Below are 16,135 nucleotides of genomic sequence, written 5' to 3'. Positions count from 1 at the left end.
CCTGCACAGATGTTTTTAAATGCAGTGTTGAATAAACGATTTCTCTTGTTTCTAGCAAAAATCAGAATGAGAGAGCAAGCGAGGAAAATAAATGTCTAGTGACCAGTTGAGAAAGTCCTCTCTTCCATTGAGCCATTTCACTCCTGCCCATCTACTCTCAACAGCTCAAGAGCCACTGAACACTCTGAACTCTGTGAGGATCAGATGAAACAAGGTATGTGAAAACACCTTACCAATACAAAGCTGTGCAGATGTCAAGGATGGTTATTAGAGAATGGAGTTGGTTATTTTTATAGTCTCTTTTATTGGCATGGTGGATTTTTAATGGAGTAGCCTGTAGGAATTAACTACCACAAACCAAGACCTGTACTATTGCACATTTTTATTTTCTTTAAATCCACTTAAACTTAAATCTAACATCTCATTATACTTACGGGCTGGCAGAAATTAAATTTAAATATTTATTAGTGATTTCTTGCACCAAGCATAGTGCAAGGGTTCAGAATATTAAATGATGCCATACCGTAGGTGAAGATCCCCTTGTCGTTGATCATTAGATCTCGCTGATAATGCAGAGAGATACGCATTTTCCATTCATCTTGATCTTTTTAGATTCTGCTTCTTCCTTGCTTCCAGTCCACATTCCGTGTCAGAGATCTTTGAAAGGACTGGAATCCTAGCATCCAACATCTCTGGATGCACCATACAGATACTCTTTGCCTTGTAAGATTCTGTGTCTCAGCGGACCTTCTGAACTCTGACCTCTTCCGAATATTGAAAAAAATGTATTCTTCCCTTATGCTGCTCTAGAAAGTACTGTCTCTCCTGTCTGCCCCTGGGCTTCAGGGACATACCTCTTCAGTATATGTAAACTTTTACAAAAGCCAATAAAAACTATAGTATTCAGGCAGTTTCCTGTCTATGTCCTATAAACCTCCTCTCCTGCCCCTGAGACAAGAGATACTAAGGGCCTGACCACCTTCCTGGAAGTGTTGAGGTATGCATGGAGTAAAATGTGAAGCTCGAAAAAATTATTCTGTTCCAGTGGCATAACAAAGAACTGCTCTTGGCTTCAGCATATCAGAATTTTGGTGAGCACACTCCGGATTGTATGTATTCTCCTGTTTGGGTGAACAGAACACTCTACGTGATCTTTTTGATTTATTGACTATACCTAGACTAAACAACTGTTTTTGATTATTCATCTAGCTGCAATAATTCCAATATAAGAGAAAAAGGAAAATACTTCATTAAGTCTAAGAAACAATAATTGTAATAGTTTATAATTTGCACTTGTCGATAAATAGTAACGTTAGTGAAATACAATAACCAGCTTCTATGATTTTGTTATTGTATTTGAATTTTTATGGCATCATTCAAACTGTAAGAAAGCTAAGTTGCATTCTGTTTGTGCTGCTTAGGGGATACATGTTAGAAATGCTTAGTCTTGTTGATTAAATTATTTTCTACCCAGTCAGGAGGAATTAACTGCTGTGATTTAAAGAGGTAGCTTTTTGGCATTTAGTAGATCAATTTTAAGGAGAGAAAATGTTAATTTTTTTTTTTTTTGCTATGGAAAGTTTCAAAAATATTCAAAAGTGCAAAGAAGAGAATACTTTAATCCCTACATATTCATCAGCCAGCTTAATTATCAACTTATGGCCAATCTTGTTTTATTTACATTTCTGAGTTTTCCTCTTTCCAACCCTATTTCAGTTTGAAGCTAATCCTAGGCATCATGTAATTTATCTGTGAATATTCCGATAGCTATCTGTAAAAGGTGCCATCATCATACTTAAAATCTAAACAAGAATGAAAGAACACTTTTTAAAGATCTTCTTATTTTCATCATTTATCTCCTTATCATTTAAAATTTAATATTAAATTTATGTCAACAGCATAAATTACTCCTAACATGCTATGAAGGATATGCAGGATATGTTAAGTGAAAGAGTAAGTAAAAATAACTTCTATAACATTTAATTTCTATTTTAAAAATTATAAAAAATGATATCTATGTTTATTTAAACATATGAAATGTTAGAAGCATATATCCCAAATCAAGAACAGTGGTTTTAAAAGTAATGATTACAGTTGATATTGTGAGTAAGGAAGAGACTCTCACTTTAAAACCTGCATTAAAAAAATTTTTTTTAAATGTATGTTACCATTTCTTTTTCATTTTTGAGACAGAGTCTTGCTTTGTCACCCAGGCTGGAGTACAGTGGTGTGATCCTGGCTCGCTGCAACCTCTGCCTCCTGGGTTCAAGCAATTCTTGTGCCTCAGTCTCTGAGTATCAAGCAATTCTTGTGCCTCAGCCTCTGAGTAGCTGGGATTATAGGCCTGCACCATCACACCTGGCTAATTTTTTATTTTTAGTAGAGATGGGGTTTTGCCATGTTGGCAAGGCTGGTCTTGAACTCCTGGCCTTAAGTGATCTGTCCACTTCAACCTCCCAAAGTTCAGGGATTATAGGTATGAGCCACTGCTCCTGGCTGAATTTGTATACTACTTTTGGAATTAAACTTTCAGAGGAGAATTTATGAAAGGAAGAACTTGAATACGTTTTGTTAACATGTGAAATGAGAGACGTTCTCAGGTCAGGACATGCTACGAAAATATTGTCCCTTAGTTGGATGATCTTACTCCTAGGTTAATAAGATTAGCAGCTGGCCTGTATAGATTGTTGGCCATGTGCCAGGTACTGTGATAGGTGCTTTCAAGCTGATGATTTATTTCTCACCATAACCCTTTGAAGTAGGTATTGTTTTTATGCCCGTTTCACAGATTAAGAAACATGACCTACTGAAATCCCAGTGCTTGGCTTGCAAGGCTAAGATGGGGGCATTGCTTGAGGCCAAGAATTCAAAACCAGCCTGGGAAATATAGTGAGAACTCATCACTACAAAAAATTTTAAAAAATTATCCTGTTTGGTGGTCATGCCTGTAGTCCCAGCTACTTGGAGGCTGAAGTGGGAGGATCATTTGAGCCCAGGAGTTTGAGGCTATAGTGAGCCATGATTGAGTCACTGCACTACATCCTGGGGTGACAGAGTACGACCCTATCTCTAAAGAAAAAAAAGAAAAGAAAAGGAAAGGAAAGAAACGTGATCTAGAGCAGTTAAATTACTTGCCAGGAGTTTGGAAGAGGCTGACTCAGGCTTGGTCCTGAGCTAGTGGGACTCCCTTGCCATTGCTCCACTCACTTCATTGATCATTCTACTTCCCTGGGTCCTGAAGTTTCAATATTACCAAATGAATTTTGTTATTTCACTTCATACTTGTTTTTCTCTTTCGTTGCTGAATTGCCATATTATCTTTATTGTATGATGAACTCAGTGACTCAGGCAAGAGAGAGTAATAATTCCTCCCATTTTATCCCTTGTCCATAGAATTTGATTGGCTTGAAAGATGAAAGGGAGAAACAACACAAAAAGAACTTCATGCCTTTTCTGATTCAGGTAACATTTACATGACAAGCGGTTGGTTCTTGTCATCCGTGGCTTTCTGTATTGTTCTTCGACGGCCTAAAGTTTTTTGCTTGGTGAAAAATGTCGTAAAGCTGTTTTTAATTCATCTATTCCATAAACTTAGGACAAAGATAGAGCAAGTATATGGGAACAGAAGTGCACAGCACTTTTATTTGGAATACATTTCACATTACAGATGTAAACAAGCTGTTACTGCCTTTTTAAGCAAGTTGTTATGGATTAGCCCTTGCATACTGTAGCAGATTTATTTTTCACAGCTTGACCTTGGCATCCACATGATTTGGGACTTTTTCGTCATCTTTTGTTAAGGAATAACAAATTAACTTTTTAATGTAGTATAAGAAGAATGGTATTTTAAAGGAAAATCTGTAAAATGAGATGCCCACATGCACACGGACACATACTATGAGACGTGAGTTATTTGCATATTCACACTATTATTTCCCTTGTCTATTGGAGATAATTGAGATATTACTATATGCCCAAAAGGGAACTGTCTGTACCCCAAAGAAAGTTGATCCTTAACAAAAAAATTGCTAATTTTTATATTCCAGTGATAGTTTTAGAAGAAAACGTTTCTATCCTTTGCACTTCTGTGCTATAGCCATGGGGACTGGGTTGAGAAAACACCTCTGGCCAGTCAGAGTTTCCAGAACTTAGACCTCTCCATGTCCCTCTTTACACGTAATGAAAAAGTACATCAAGGATGAACTTCTTCACAGACCACAGGAAGATGCTGCACAATCCTGCTTGTATCCTTAAAATAAGATTAGAGACTTTAGTCCTTTAGATTACAGGTTTCGCCCTTCAGATAATCTGAATGGCAGGTCCTTCTAGTGAGTAGTTAGTACACAGTATTTGGAAAAAAAAATGTAATATTAATTCTTCTGCAAATGTATAGATCTCTATGCCTCTGTTTGGGTACACCCAGAGAGGATATTTTGAGAAATCCTGTGAATGCTCATAGTGGTGAGATTGTTTAAAATATCTTTGTTCTAACTCTTTAGAAGCCTTAAAGAGAAGAAAGAATTTTTGCTCTCAGAGGGAAGAATTTTCCATTGTTTATTGTCACGAAACATTGTAGTGTGCTTTGAAAAATATTTGGTAAATTCAGGAGCCATAGTATAGGAAATTCAGTTCTGTAGCATACCTTCTAGGTGGGTCTCATACTGGTGTTTGGGATACCTTATGAGTTTAGCACTCATAAACTGTAACATTATTCTTCCAAGGGGATGTATTTTTTATGTGACTTATATGTCATGGTTGGCTTTCAGTTCTTCCTTCTTCTGAATTACCTTGCAGTTCTTGATACTTAGAAAGTCGAGAGATGAGGCTGGGTGTAGTGGCTCATGCCTGTAATCCCAGAACTTTGGGAGGCTGAGGCCAGCAGATCACAAGGTCAGGAGATCAAGACCATCCTGGTGAACACAGTGAAACCCCATCTCTACTAAAAATACAAAAAATTAGCCAAACGTGGTGGCATGCACCTGTAGTCCTAGCTACTCAGGAGACTGAGGCATGAGAATTGCTTGATACCGGGAGGCGGAGGTTGCCATGATCTGAGATTGCATCACTGCGCTCCAGGCTGGGAGACAGACAGAGACTCCAATTCAAAAAAAAAAAAAAAAAAAAAAAAAAGAAAGAAAGAAAAAGAAAAAAGTCCAGAAATAGTATTGAGTTGTGTAATAAATGTAATCTTAATATAAACCATATGGCAGAGGACAATGTCTATAAGGTCATGGCTTTCATGACATTTTTAGTGTTAGGGCTGGAAATGTTCTTCAGTATCTCTACTCAGATTCTTAATTCATTAGAAAACTGTAACACCCCCATCCCCTGCCGCTGCCAATTTAAGCAGCTAGTAGCAATTCCAGAACTAGAGAGGTGGTATTGCACCATGGTTAAGTGCTTTGGCTCTGACGTCTTGAGGTCTGGGTTTGAATCTTGCCCCTGACACTCACTAACTGTGTAAGCCTATGCAAGTGACTCTGTGCCTCAGTTTTGTGCTTCAGTTTGAAAATGTAATAATCATGGTACCTCATTTACAGAGTTATTGGGAGAATTAAATAAATGAATATGGATTAAACACTTAGCACAGTGCCTGGTACATAGTGAGTACTCAATAAATGCTATCAGAATTAGAATTCTGTTTCCTACTTCTTAGTTGATTGCTTTATTATTACACCACATTGTCTTTCCCAACATTCTTTAGACAGAGTAAAATATTTCAGTAATATTATTTCTCATTAGAATTGATTAAATATTTTAGAAAAGAGCACACAGTTATCAAGTATTGTTGTAGCCATTTTTTCTATCTGAGAGATAGTGATATGATAAATGAAATTTAGAATGAAATGAAAATGAAACAATGTATATTGGAATATATTCAGGTAATAAGTTATACAATATATTACTTTTTAGTACAGCCTTGATCCCTAATTTGCATAACAATTGACCACTCCAGTAGCTCATTAGATAAATTGAGCTCAATTAACCACTTTAAACTTACTACAAATGTGTGTCTGTAATGTGAAACTGTTACTGGAAACTCACTGGAACTCAAATTTCCAGTAAAAGGAACCCTTGATTTTTCAATAAAAGAGGAAATATCTATTTTGGGTCCATGTATATGATACGGATTTAGCAATGATTTGTGCTTCAATTATAATCACTTACTGCCTTTTAAAGGGAGAGTCATGTCTTTCCAACTCTTTATGAAGATGTATTGCTATAACAACAATGGCTAATCTTAGATACATGATGCTGCCCACCTATTAAACTGTGTCAACTCTAGGAATTGAGCTGTAGTGTAGTGAGTTAAGCTCTATTCTATTTCTATTAAGTATATGTGGTTGATACTTCAAGCTGCCTACCCCACTGTCATTCTCACCAGCCTTATTTGTTACTGGTAGAACTCTAAATTTTCTCAAATATTGGGTAGTCATGTGTTTTAGGGAAAGTTAGAGTTTCCATCAGCTTTGAGAGGAGGTGAATGTTGAATAGTCTAAACCAGACATTCTAATTCTAATTCTAATCCTACCCTTCCAGTGATTGATTTAGACATGGGTTTGTGATGTGATTTTGTCAAGTGCGTATTGAGGGGGAGTCTTTGGCTTAGCTGTGGGGTGCTTTTGTGTAAAATTTACACTTAGAAGCGAACGTTTCTGCCTCTGATGATTGTCATCCTTATGTGATGCCTGGAGTTGCAGAAGCCGTCTTTAGGGTCTAGAATAGAACCAGGCTCAGAGGGCAAGCCAACATGCTTAGGTTGGAAGAGTAGAAAGTTGTAAAGAAGGTTCCTGTTGACATCAGTGAATTACTAAGTGAACTCACCATGAAGCTACTCTAGCTCTGGACTTCCTGCTTTGTGATATAATAAAATTCATTATTTAAGCCAATTTTAGTTTGCCTTCTTTTATTTCCAACAGACACAGTAATCAAAACCATGTAAAATCACTTTATTATAATTCTCATTTCTTTGTGTTCTTTGATCATAGTTGTCAGAATGAGCTGATGTCTGAAAATTGCTCATAGGATCAGGCATAGCATTGTCCTTGTCTTTTGTGTTTTCACTTGGCAATTCCCACTATTTCAATATTTTTAAGTATTTAAACTTACGTTAACCAGCGACATTTCTTCATTCTTGAGTTAGCATTTTAGGTACAGTCTTACAAATATTAAATAATAAAATTCATCTCGTAAGATTTCTTTTTGTGCTGCAGTTTCTTTTCCCCCCACTAAGCTCCTTGGATACAATCATTTTTTAGCACAGCTCACTTAAGAATATCAACTTGAATGGGGATTACCTCAGTGAGCACAAGGAATGCGGTAAACCTTTTGTTGCATTAGCATAGCCGTCTACTTTGAGCTGATACACTGTTTTTCTAACATAATTTCTTAATTTAGATTTCCTAAAATTAAATTTTCCCTTTTTTAAGGTGATCATGCAACAGCAGCTGTGGATTAAGAAAACTGAGCATGTGTGAATTGAGATTGGTGTGTTAAATGAAACAAAAATATAATTTGACATATATGTAACATGTATTTCTGCTGGATGATTAGTACACATAGATGTTAATTGATTCATGTAATTCACCAGGGTTACAGTTTGTGGGAGCCTTTTAAAAATAAGTGCAGTTGGATGATGAGCAAGTCTATAGGGAAGTCTTACTACCTTTAGAAAATTGTCCTCCCTTTCATTCCTGGTAAGTCACTGCATTTTGGCTACCACTTTTACGTGTCTGTACCATGTATAGTTACTGATACGGTTTAGGTCCATGTCCCTGCCCAAATCTCATGTCAAATTGTAATTCCCAGTGTTGGAAGTGGGGCCTGGTGCGAGGTGACTGGATTGTGGGAGCGGATTTCCCCTTATGACAGTGAGTGAGTTATCACGAGATCTGATCATTAAAAGTATGTAGCACCTCCCTCTTCTCTCTCTTCCTTCTGCTCCAGCCATGTAAGATGTGCCTGCTTCCCCTTCATCTTTGCTGTGATTTTGAGTTTCCTGAGCCCTTCCCAGCCATGCTTCTTACACAGCCTGCTTAACTGTGAGCCAACAAAACCTCTTTTTTTTGCAAATTATCCAGTTTCAGGTATTTCTGTATAGCAATATAAGAAAGGAGTAACACAGTTACTGAGACAATAATATCCCCTTTTACTCTGTGAGTAACTCTTCTTTAAATGCTGTGGTTTCATCAAGAGATTTGCCTTTGGACCCACTAAGGACCAAACCATGAATGTAGGGAATGGGGTTTCGTTTAAAGGTGGCCCTGTGAAGTCAGGTATTTCTCTCAGTCCCTCTATCAGCACTTTAGGCAAAGCAAATTGAAAGTGAACTGAACAGATGCATCCTGTTAAGAGAGACCTTTAGGAAGGTCTCCAGGTGGAGTCTTAATCCTTGACATTGCCACATAGCAAATTCTTCTTCTCTGAGTAGAAGAATAGACTAATAGACCATGATTATTTTTCTTAATCAAAGAACCAGACTCCTAAGCCTTTTTCTGATAGATAGGCTGCTGTATATCTACATTGAGGAAGAAAATAAGAAATAAGTAATAAAGCTTAAGATATATCTGCTTATGCTTAAAGCCTAGTTATTTAGAATACTTCTGCCGGCTAGCACTTTTTTAGTATGTATGTCTGGAGAGAGATTGGTGAGAAACTGATTCCTTCCTGTCCCATATAAGGCAGAAGAAAAGTATAACTGGGTGTCAATGTGGGTTTTCAATTTCTGCTGTAGAAATGTAAAACTTTCTCAGGATTCTTGGTTTACATGCTGGGAAACCCCCTTCCAACTCAGTCCCCATAGAAACGCACTGGTAGAAGTGAAACATTTTTCCAATCTCTTGCTTCACTCCCTAACTGAGCAATACCAAGTTTATATGATTAGAAATTCTCATCTTTAGGTGAAAATACTGGAAGCAGTATGAATCATACTGAGATATTGTTTTGCATTGCATTTGACAGGAAATAAGAAACGTGAGGTCTTTTTATGAGTCTCTATCTTCTGACATCTTGAAATTTCTTCCCCACCATGATATAAAAATTTAAAGTACAGTTTTTGTTGAAGATATGTATTCCTAATTTTGCAATTTCCTAGAACAGGCCCTAATACCAGCAGTCTCAGATTAGTCTTAAATCACTAGCTCCCTTGGGGAATAAGAATGGGAATATTCTTATTGTATAAGGATCTTGGGGATTAGGGAGTTTATGTAGTTATTGTCCTGGACTTTATAAGTTTGACTGCTTTTATGCATCTTGCACAAAGTGAAATAATGAGATATTTTTGAAAATTTCAATCTATCTCATTTATGTTGAATGCCAAGAAAAATGGTCTGTCTTTCTCTCTCTCTGTCTCTCTCTCTCTCTGTGTGTGTGTGTGTGTGTGTGTGTGTATGTGTGTCAGAGAGAGAGAAGAGAAAGAAATGCCATAGAGTAGAGCTGTGCTAAAATAGCCAGCCCCTGTATCCTCTTGGAGAAGCTCCTTCAAGTGCTGAAAATTCTGCATTTCATTTTAATAAAGGAGGTGAAATTCCCAATGTAGTGGTATATACATCCCCAACTAATTATATAATAGATCACATTAATTTTCACACTTGAGTATTTTTACATGTTTTGCAGGTGTTTTTCCAAATCCAGTTTCTACTACAGATTGTAACCCCTTTTGAGGAAACAGATTTGTATTCTAATTCTTTTTGTATTCTTGCACATAATACCTACTGCAAACTGTGGGGATTCGTTAAACTCTGATAACTAGCCGGTTTTAACTAGTAGATATGACAGTTCTTTAAAGGTTCGGAAAATCTTGAGCAAGTAGCAGCAGGAGCAGTTTTAAGCTTTTTTTTTTCCTTAAGGAATACATTTAGGGAAGGATGTGGAAACATTTCAGTTGTCTTGGTAGCATTATTCCTATGATTTCCACTTCTTTTTTTTTTTTTTTTGAGATGGAGTTTCGCTCTTGTTACCCAGGCTGGAGTACAATGGCGCGATCTCGGCTCACCGCAACCTCCGCCTCCTGGGTTCAGGCAATTCTCCTGCCTCAGCCTCCCTAGTAGCTGGGACTACAGGCTTGCGCCACCATGCCCAGCTGATTTTTGTATTTTTAGTAGAGATGGGGTTTCACCATGTTGACCAGGATGGTCTCGATCTCTCGACCTCGTGATCCACCCGCCTCGGCCTCCCAAAGTGCTGGGATTACAGGCTTGAGCCACCGCGCCCGGCTGATTTCCACTTCTTAAAGAAGGTAACCATAGAAGTAATTTAAGCGCTTTATCTGCTGGCATCATCTAATCTATTAAGCACATAACTGTCCAGTATACACTTTCTTTTTTATATCCCTTATGGATCATACCAGTTTCTTGTTTCATTGTTCAGCATATTTTTGTTATTAGTTCAAATGCCCATTTTCCTGCCCAGTCAAGTAAGGTGTAAAGCATAGAGGGGGACTGCTTCTTTTGGGAGTCAAGAATTCTCTTTCTCTTTGGCTCGTTTGATCCTTTTTTTTTTTTTTTTGACCTCCATCTGAAGAGTGCACACCTGGCCGGGCGCGGTGGCTCACGCTTATTAAGCCCAGCACTTTGGGAGGCCAAGGCGGGTAGATCATGAGGTCAAGAAATCGAGACCATCCTGGTCAACATGGTGAAACCCCGTCTCTACTAAGAATACAAAGATTAGCTGGGCATGATCGTGTGCACCTGTAGTCCCAGCTACTTGGGAGGCTGAGGCAGGAGATTTGCTTGAACCCAGGAGGCGGAGGTTGCGGTGAGCCGAGATTGCACCATTGCACTCCGGCCTGGGCAACAAGAGTGAATTCTGTCTCAAAAAAAAAAAAAAAAAAAAGTGCACGCCTGCCCTACAATTAGTATTTAGTGGCAGCTTTGAGGCTCACAGTCTCAGAGATTTGCAAGAACTCAAGACTGAAGCTGAAGAAAGAAGCAAACATGCCAAAATTGATAGATATCCCTTGGTTAATGAAGATCACAGATGGAAATACTTTTTTTTGTGTTTGTGTGAACATGCTGGGATTTTAGAACTGATGCTATTAATCAATCTGTACTAAAACAGAAACAGTTGCAAATATGTAATATAGAGTATCAATGGACTAGAAAACAAACCTTTCACTAAGCCTGATTTTTTTTTGAAGCTGGAAAATGTTGCCAGCGTGTTTTGATGTAATTGAAAATATTTAGAAGCTTTCCTGAAGAGTTGATTAATATATCAAAATCAGAAAAGGCAATTTTGAGTCTAATTTTGTTTGTTTACTTTGTAATACAGGATTCTTGGCTTTGAAATTCTGCAGGGTGAAAAATGACTGTCAGTGTGAAACACAGTAGTCTGTTGAAAAGAACATTATGTCTAATAGGGAACAGCTGATACCAGCCCAATGTATGATATCCAGAATTATATCTTAATCAGTCTGAATAGTTCCTCACTGGCAGAGTAGAGTCCAGATTTGGCCAAGGGAGAGTCTTTGGCCCCTCAGCTTTTAGTACAACAACTCCAAAGTTGGGGGTTGGTGGGGAGTCACTCTGGTCCAGGGTGGAGAAACAAGGATAGTTTGGGATCTTGATGAGTTGCAGTCTAGAACATCTGCCATGTGTGTGCACAAAGGTGGAAGCAATGTCATGAAGGAGGGGTTTGCATAGCTCCTGTAGTAGGGCCTGCAAATCTTGATGATGCTCCAAGAAGCTTTTCCAATGACTTCTTGATTTTCTCAATGTGAAGGAACTAGATTATAGTTACACTTGTAATTATATTTTGGCACTCATCCTTTGGAGGAAGAGGTCTTAGTTCCAGAAAACTTGCTGTGCAAGAACCAAAAAAAAAAGGAACTGTTTCTTTCGCCTGAGACGGAGTCTTGCTCTGACAACCAGACTGGAGTGTAGTGGCGTAATCTCAGCTCACTGCAACCTCCACCTCTGGGTTCAAGTGATTCTCCTGCCTCAGCCTCCAGAGTAGCTATGCTTACAGGCATCTGCCACCACACCTGGCTGACTTTTGTATTTTTAGTAGAGACAGGGTTTCATCATGTTGGCCATGCTGGTCTTGAACTCCCAACCTCAGGTGATCTGCCCACCTTGGTCTTCCAAAGTGCTGGGATTACAGGTGTGAGCCACCACAGCCAGCCAAAAAATAACGAACTTTTACGCAGAGTTTCTGCCTTTTTGGTTGAAACATGAGTATTCAAAGAGTGGTAGATGCCTGCTGTAGAGTGATTTCACATCTTCTTTTATCCAGGAAAGTTCCAATTTCATATATTTTCCCCATTATTTCAATCATAGACACCTCCTAGAAATGACAATATTTTGGTGGTTATACCTGTTAGGCTGTCTTTCAAATCTGAAAGCAACATGAAAGTATTTTACAGGATCATAGGTCTTGGTTTGGGGTTCAGAAAATAAGGTCACCACATGTATAAGGAGACAGAACAGAAAACAAAACAAAACAACACAAAACCCCTAAAATCAACCTAATCTTCCACCCCTTTGGGTAGGTACTAGAGTTTCCAGTCCAGGTTGTGACACAGCTTCTGCTTGAATATCTCCCCTGATAGATTGGAAACTCACTCATTGCTGGGAAGGCATCTAATTATTAGTTAGCTTTGTATTTTTAATCAGACTCTTTCCTATAGTCTCACTCATCAGGAACAACAGAGAATGTTATCTTATGATTATGATTTTTTTGACAGTTCTTTAGATATGAAGATGGATAGCCTCATATCTCTGAGACTTCCCTCTCCCTGGTCAAGGTTTACCAAGCCCTTCAGTCATTTCATTCATGAGATTTTCACCATTCTAGGGGTCTTAACACTTTATCTTAATGTTGGTTTTCCTGGTTTAGCATTTGCAGAATAAAACTGGAACCCCCTTCCCTCAAAAAAATTTTTGATAATGCAGTTTAAAATTTTTTTAGTTCATTTTACAGCCACATACTGTTACTGGTTTTGACTAAGCTTGTGGTCAATTGATGCCTCTTGGTCTATTTCAAATAAATAACTTCTATCGCCACCCTTTTCTCCCCGCTTTCCCCCAATATGTGCAAGTGATGCTTAGAATTGGGATATGAAACTTCATCTTTATACCTAATATATATATATTTGAATTCTTGCCTGCCATTCAAATCTCAAGCTCTGATAAAATCTTGATTTTTTTTCATCTAATGTACTAGTTTTTCTGGTTAGATGCAAATTAAAGTAGGTTTTCAACATTTTTTATAAGCGTTATCATTATCTTGTAAAAAAGGACACACTTTTTAGTGAGACAGATCTTGGATTTTATTCCCAGCTTCATCATGTAACTACTATCTGATGTTTGCCAGTTATTTAAACTCCCTAAGACCAGTTTTGCTCATCTAAAAGTAAAGATGAGATGATGATAATTTCTGCCTCTTAGTTTTGTTGTGAGTATCTCCAGTAGTGTAAGAGCAGAATATAGTGTCTATCACATAGTAAGTAAGGTGATGGTAATAATAATAATAATAATAATAATAATAATAAAGATAAATGTTTTCTTGACTGGGAGTCAGAATCAATATTCTTGTTATCTTTCTTCTTTTCTGTGTCAGAGTTAATATTTTATATAAGGCCAAGGACAAAATGCTGTAGCCGCTAGAAGCCATTCTCCAGGTTGACATCCACTAACTGACAAATGTTATTGAGCAACAAATATTTGTTGAGTACAGCTATGTTTCATTACTCTTCTAGTGACTAGGAACACAGCGGTAAAAAAAGACAGCAAAGTCCCTGTCCTCATGGAGTTGACATTCACTCCATGAGGGCCAGGGCTACTGCATAACATAGGGACATAATTCACATAGAGTTTGTTGGCTTTGCAAGAGGAGGAGACAAATTATTTGTGGATGTACATATATGCTTTATAATACTGTATATAATACAATGTCAGAGAGTGACAAGGACTAGAATACATAATGTAATGTCAGATAATGACATGAACTATACAGAAAAATAAAACAAGGTATTCAGTGTATTAGAGAGGGCAAATGCTATTTTATATCACATAGTTAAAGACCTCTTTAAGAAGGTGAAACTGGGTAGACTCGCAATGGAGGGAGACCAGGAGCTTTGCAACTCTCTGAAAGAAAAGTATTCTAATCAGAAGGACATTGATTCATAAATGTAAGTGTTTTTGATATAAATGGTCAACCAGGTATTTATTCTCTTTATTTATTTATTGTTATTATTTTTTTGAGACGGAGTCTTGCTTTGTCACTGAGGCTGGAGTGCAGTGTTGGGATCTCGGCTTACTGCAACCTCTGCCTCCCAAATTCAAGCAATTCTCTGCCTCAGCCTCCTGAGTAGCTGAGATTACAGGTGCCTGCCACCATACCCCGCTAATTTTTGTATTATTAGTAGAGATGAGGTCTCACCATCTTGACCAGGTTGGTCTCAAACTCCTGCCCTCAAGTGATCCACCCTCCTCAGCCTCCCAAAGTGCTTGGATTACAGGCATGAGCCACCACACCTGGCCTATTTGTTTTCTTAAAACACTATCTTATCCATGAGATCTCCAGGAGAGTTTGTAAATTTGCTTGCGCTAACTTGTCTAAACCACAGATGGATCTGAGCTTGTCTGGGGACTCTGGGGAGGCATGTAATATTTGTATTCCCTTGCCCATATGAAGGCCTTTCTCTCTCTGGTATTTGTCCTTAAGCAAGTATGCAACTTCATGGAACATAAAGCAAAGAAGGGGACCCATAACTTAACCAGATCAAATGAACAAATCCTAGTGGCCCATGGGGTGAGAGAAGCCCCATCCAGGTTGCTCAGTCACCCCTTATTGTACACATGACATCCTCACTCTCACCAGTCACTAAAGCCACAGACACCAAAAAGGCAGGTAGAGTCTTTGTAATTTTTCTTTGGTGAATCCATCCTGGTTCCTAGTGATCACCACTTCCTTTTTAGGGACTGACACATCATCTAGTCATACCCAGTTTCAAAATCAAGCTTGCAGATCTGTAGGTCACACAATACACTTTTCCCCTACTGGTGCGGTCGCCCCATGTTGAGCACCACTGTTGGGTTCACCACCTGCAGGGGTCTGTCCTGTATACCTTAACTCAGTGATGGATAAATAAAGTACACTGACACACATATATTATGCTTTGCCAGTTCGATTGAGGATCTGTGTGACTTACAGGCATCCTGGATAGTCCTGTAAACAGTCGTAACTGCCGGCCTCCGCCAGCCAGTGAGACTTGCATTTGTTTAGTGAAGTTTAATTGACAAAAGCTTGAGTCAACACCACTAGAGTGAAGATTAAAGCACAGATTCTGATGCCCAAAGCAAACACCACTAGTGAGTTATCTCCCTGGTCAACCTCCTTCTGAGAGGGCCATCTGGCTCAAAGGTTACTTTTAAGACCACATGAGTAAACCCGTTAGTTAGGTAAACTCCCCTACATACCCTAGCTATTTGCTTTACTTATTAAGTAAATGTAAAGGGTGATTTAGGCTGCCATCAACTGAAACTTCTGCTTAAACTGTGAAAAAAACTCGTAGCTCTTCCAAAAGGGGTTGAGACTATATTCTTTATAATTCTCACTACTATTTTTCCATTAATATTTTTGCCACCACCCTGAGTGAATTCCCATGTCCCACTTCAGTTTGAAAAATTAGAATGCCAATTTTCTAGCTCTACATGTCTCTAGTACCTTACCCTAGCAGTTTTTCTATTCTCTATGACCCTGTAAAGATTACTGACAATGACTCTTAGATTTCATCTGCAAAGTCTCTTCATACTCCAGGATGTAATTTGTTTAGGCCTGGAGACACAAACTCATTTAAAGCAACAGGATGGTCTCCTACTATCACCTTACCTATCTCACGTTTCAGTTCCTTCTAAACTATGTTTATTCAACTCTCCTGAGTTTAAAGATCATTGTCCCCGATAAGGAAGATGGAAATACAGCAGGAGGGGAGTTTTATGACTTTCTCTTTGTTGTTTGTTAATGTTATATCATCTGCCCCAAGGAGTGAGTCTGTATTTTTTAGGTTTGTCTTTTTTACTTTGATTGTAGCAGATAGGAGGGGTGTGTGTGTGTGTGTGTGTGTGTGTGTGCATATGTATGTTTCTGAGTTTGTAGGTTAAGGCTTAAGCATATTTCACTTCAGCTGTTATTG

At 38.3% G+C, this 16,135-nt stretch overlaps 1 long non-coding RNA gene across 1 annotated transcript in view; it reads left to right on the top strand.

Moving 5' to 3' along the window:
• Positions 1 to 16,135, top strand: part of LOC141585403 (uncharacterized) — a 275,319-nt gene that overhangs the window by 9,005 nt on the left and 250,179 nt on the right. Inside the window, exon 2 of the long non-coding RNA XR_012518847.1 lies at positions 56 to 214. This is a non-coding gene — a long non-coding RNA (uncharacterized LOC141585403). The remainder of the gene's footprint in view (positions 1 to 55; positions 215 to 16,135) is intronic.

The sequence above is a fragment of the Saimiri boliviensis genome, chromosome 1 (assembly GCF_048565385.1).
Source record: "Saimiri boliviensis isolate mSaiBol1 chromosome 1, mSaiBol1.pri, whole genome shotgun sequence".
Taxonomy (NCBI): Eukaryota; Metazoa; Chordata; class Mammalia; order Primates; family Cebidae; genus Saimiri; species Saimiri boliviensis.
Note: the sequence above shows the minus strand (reverse complement) of the source record. Positions and strands in the feature narration are given on the sequence as shown.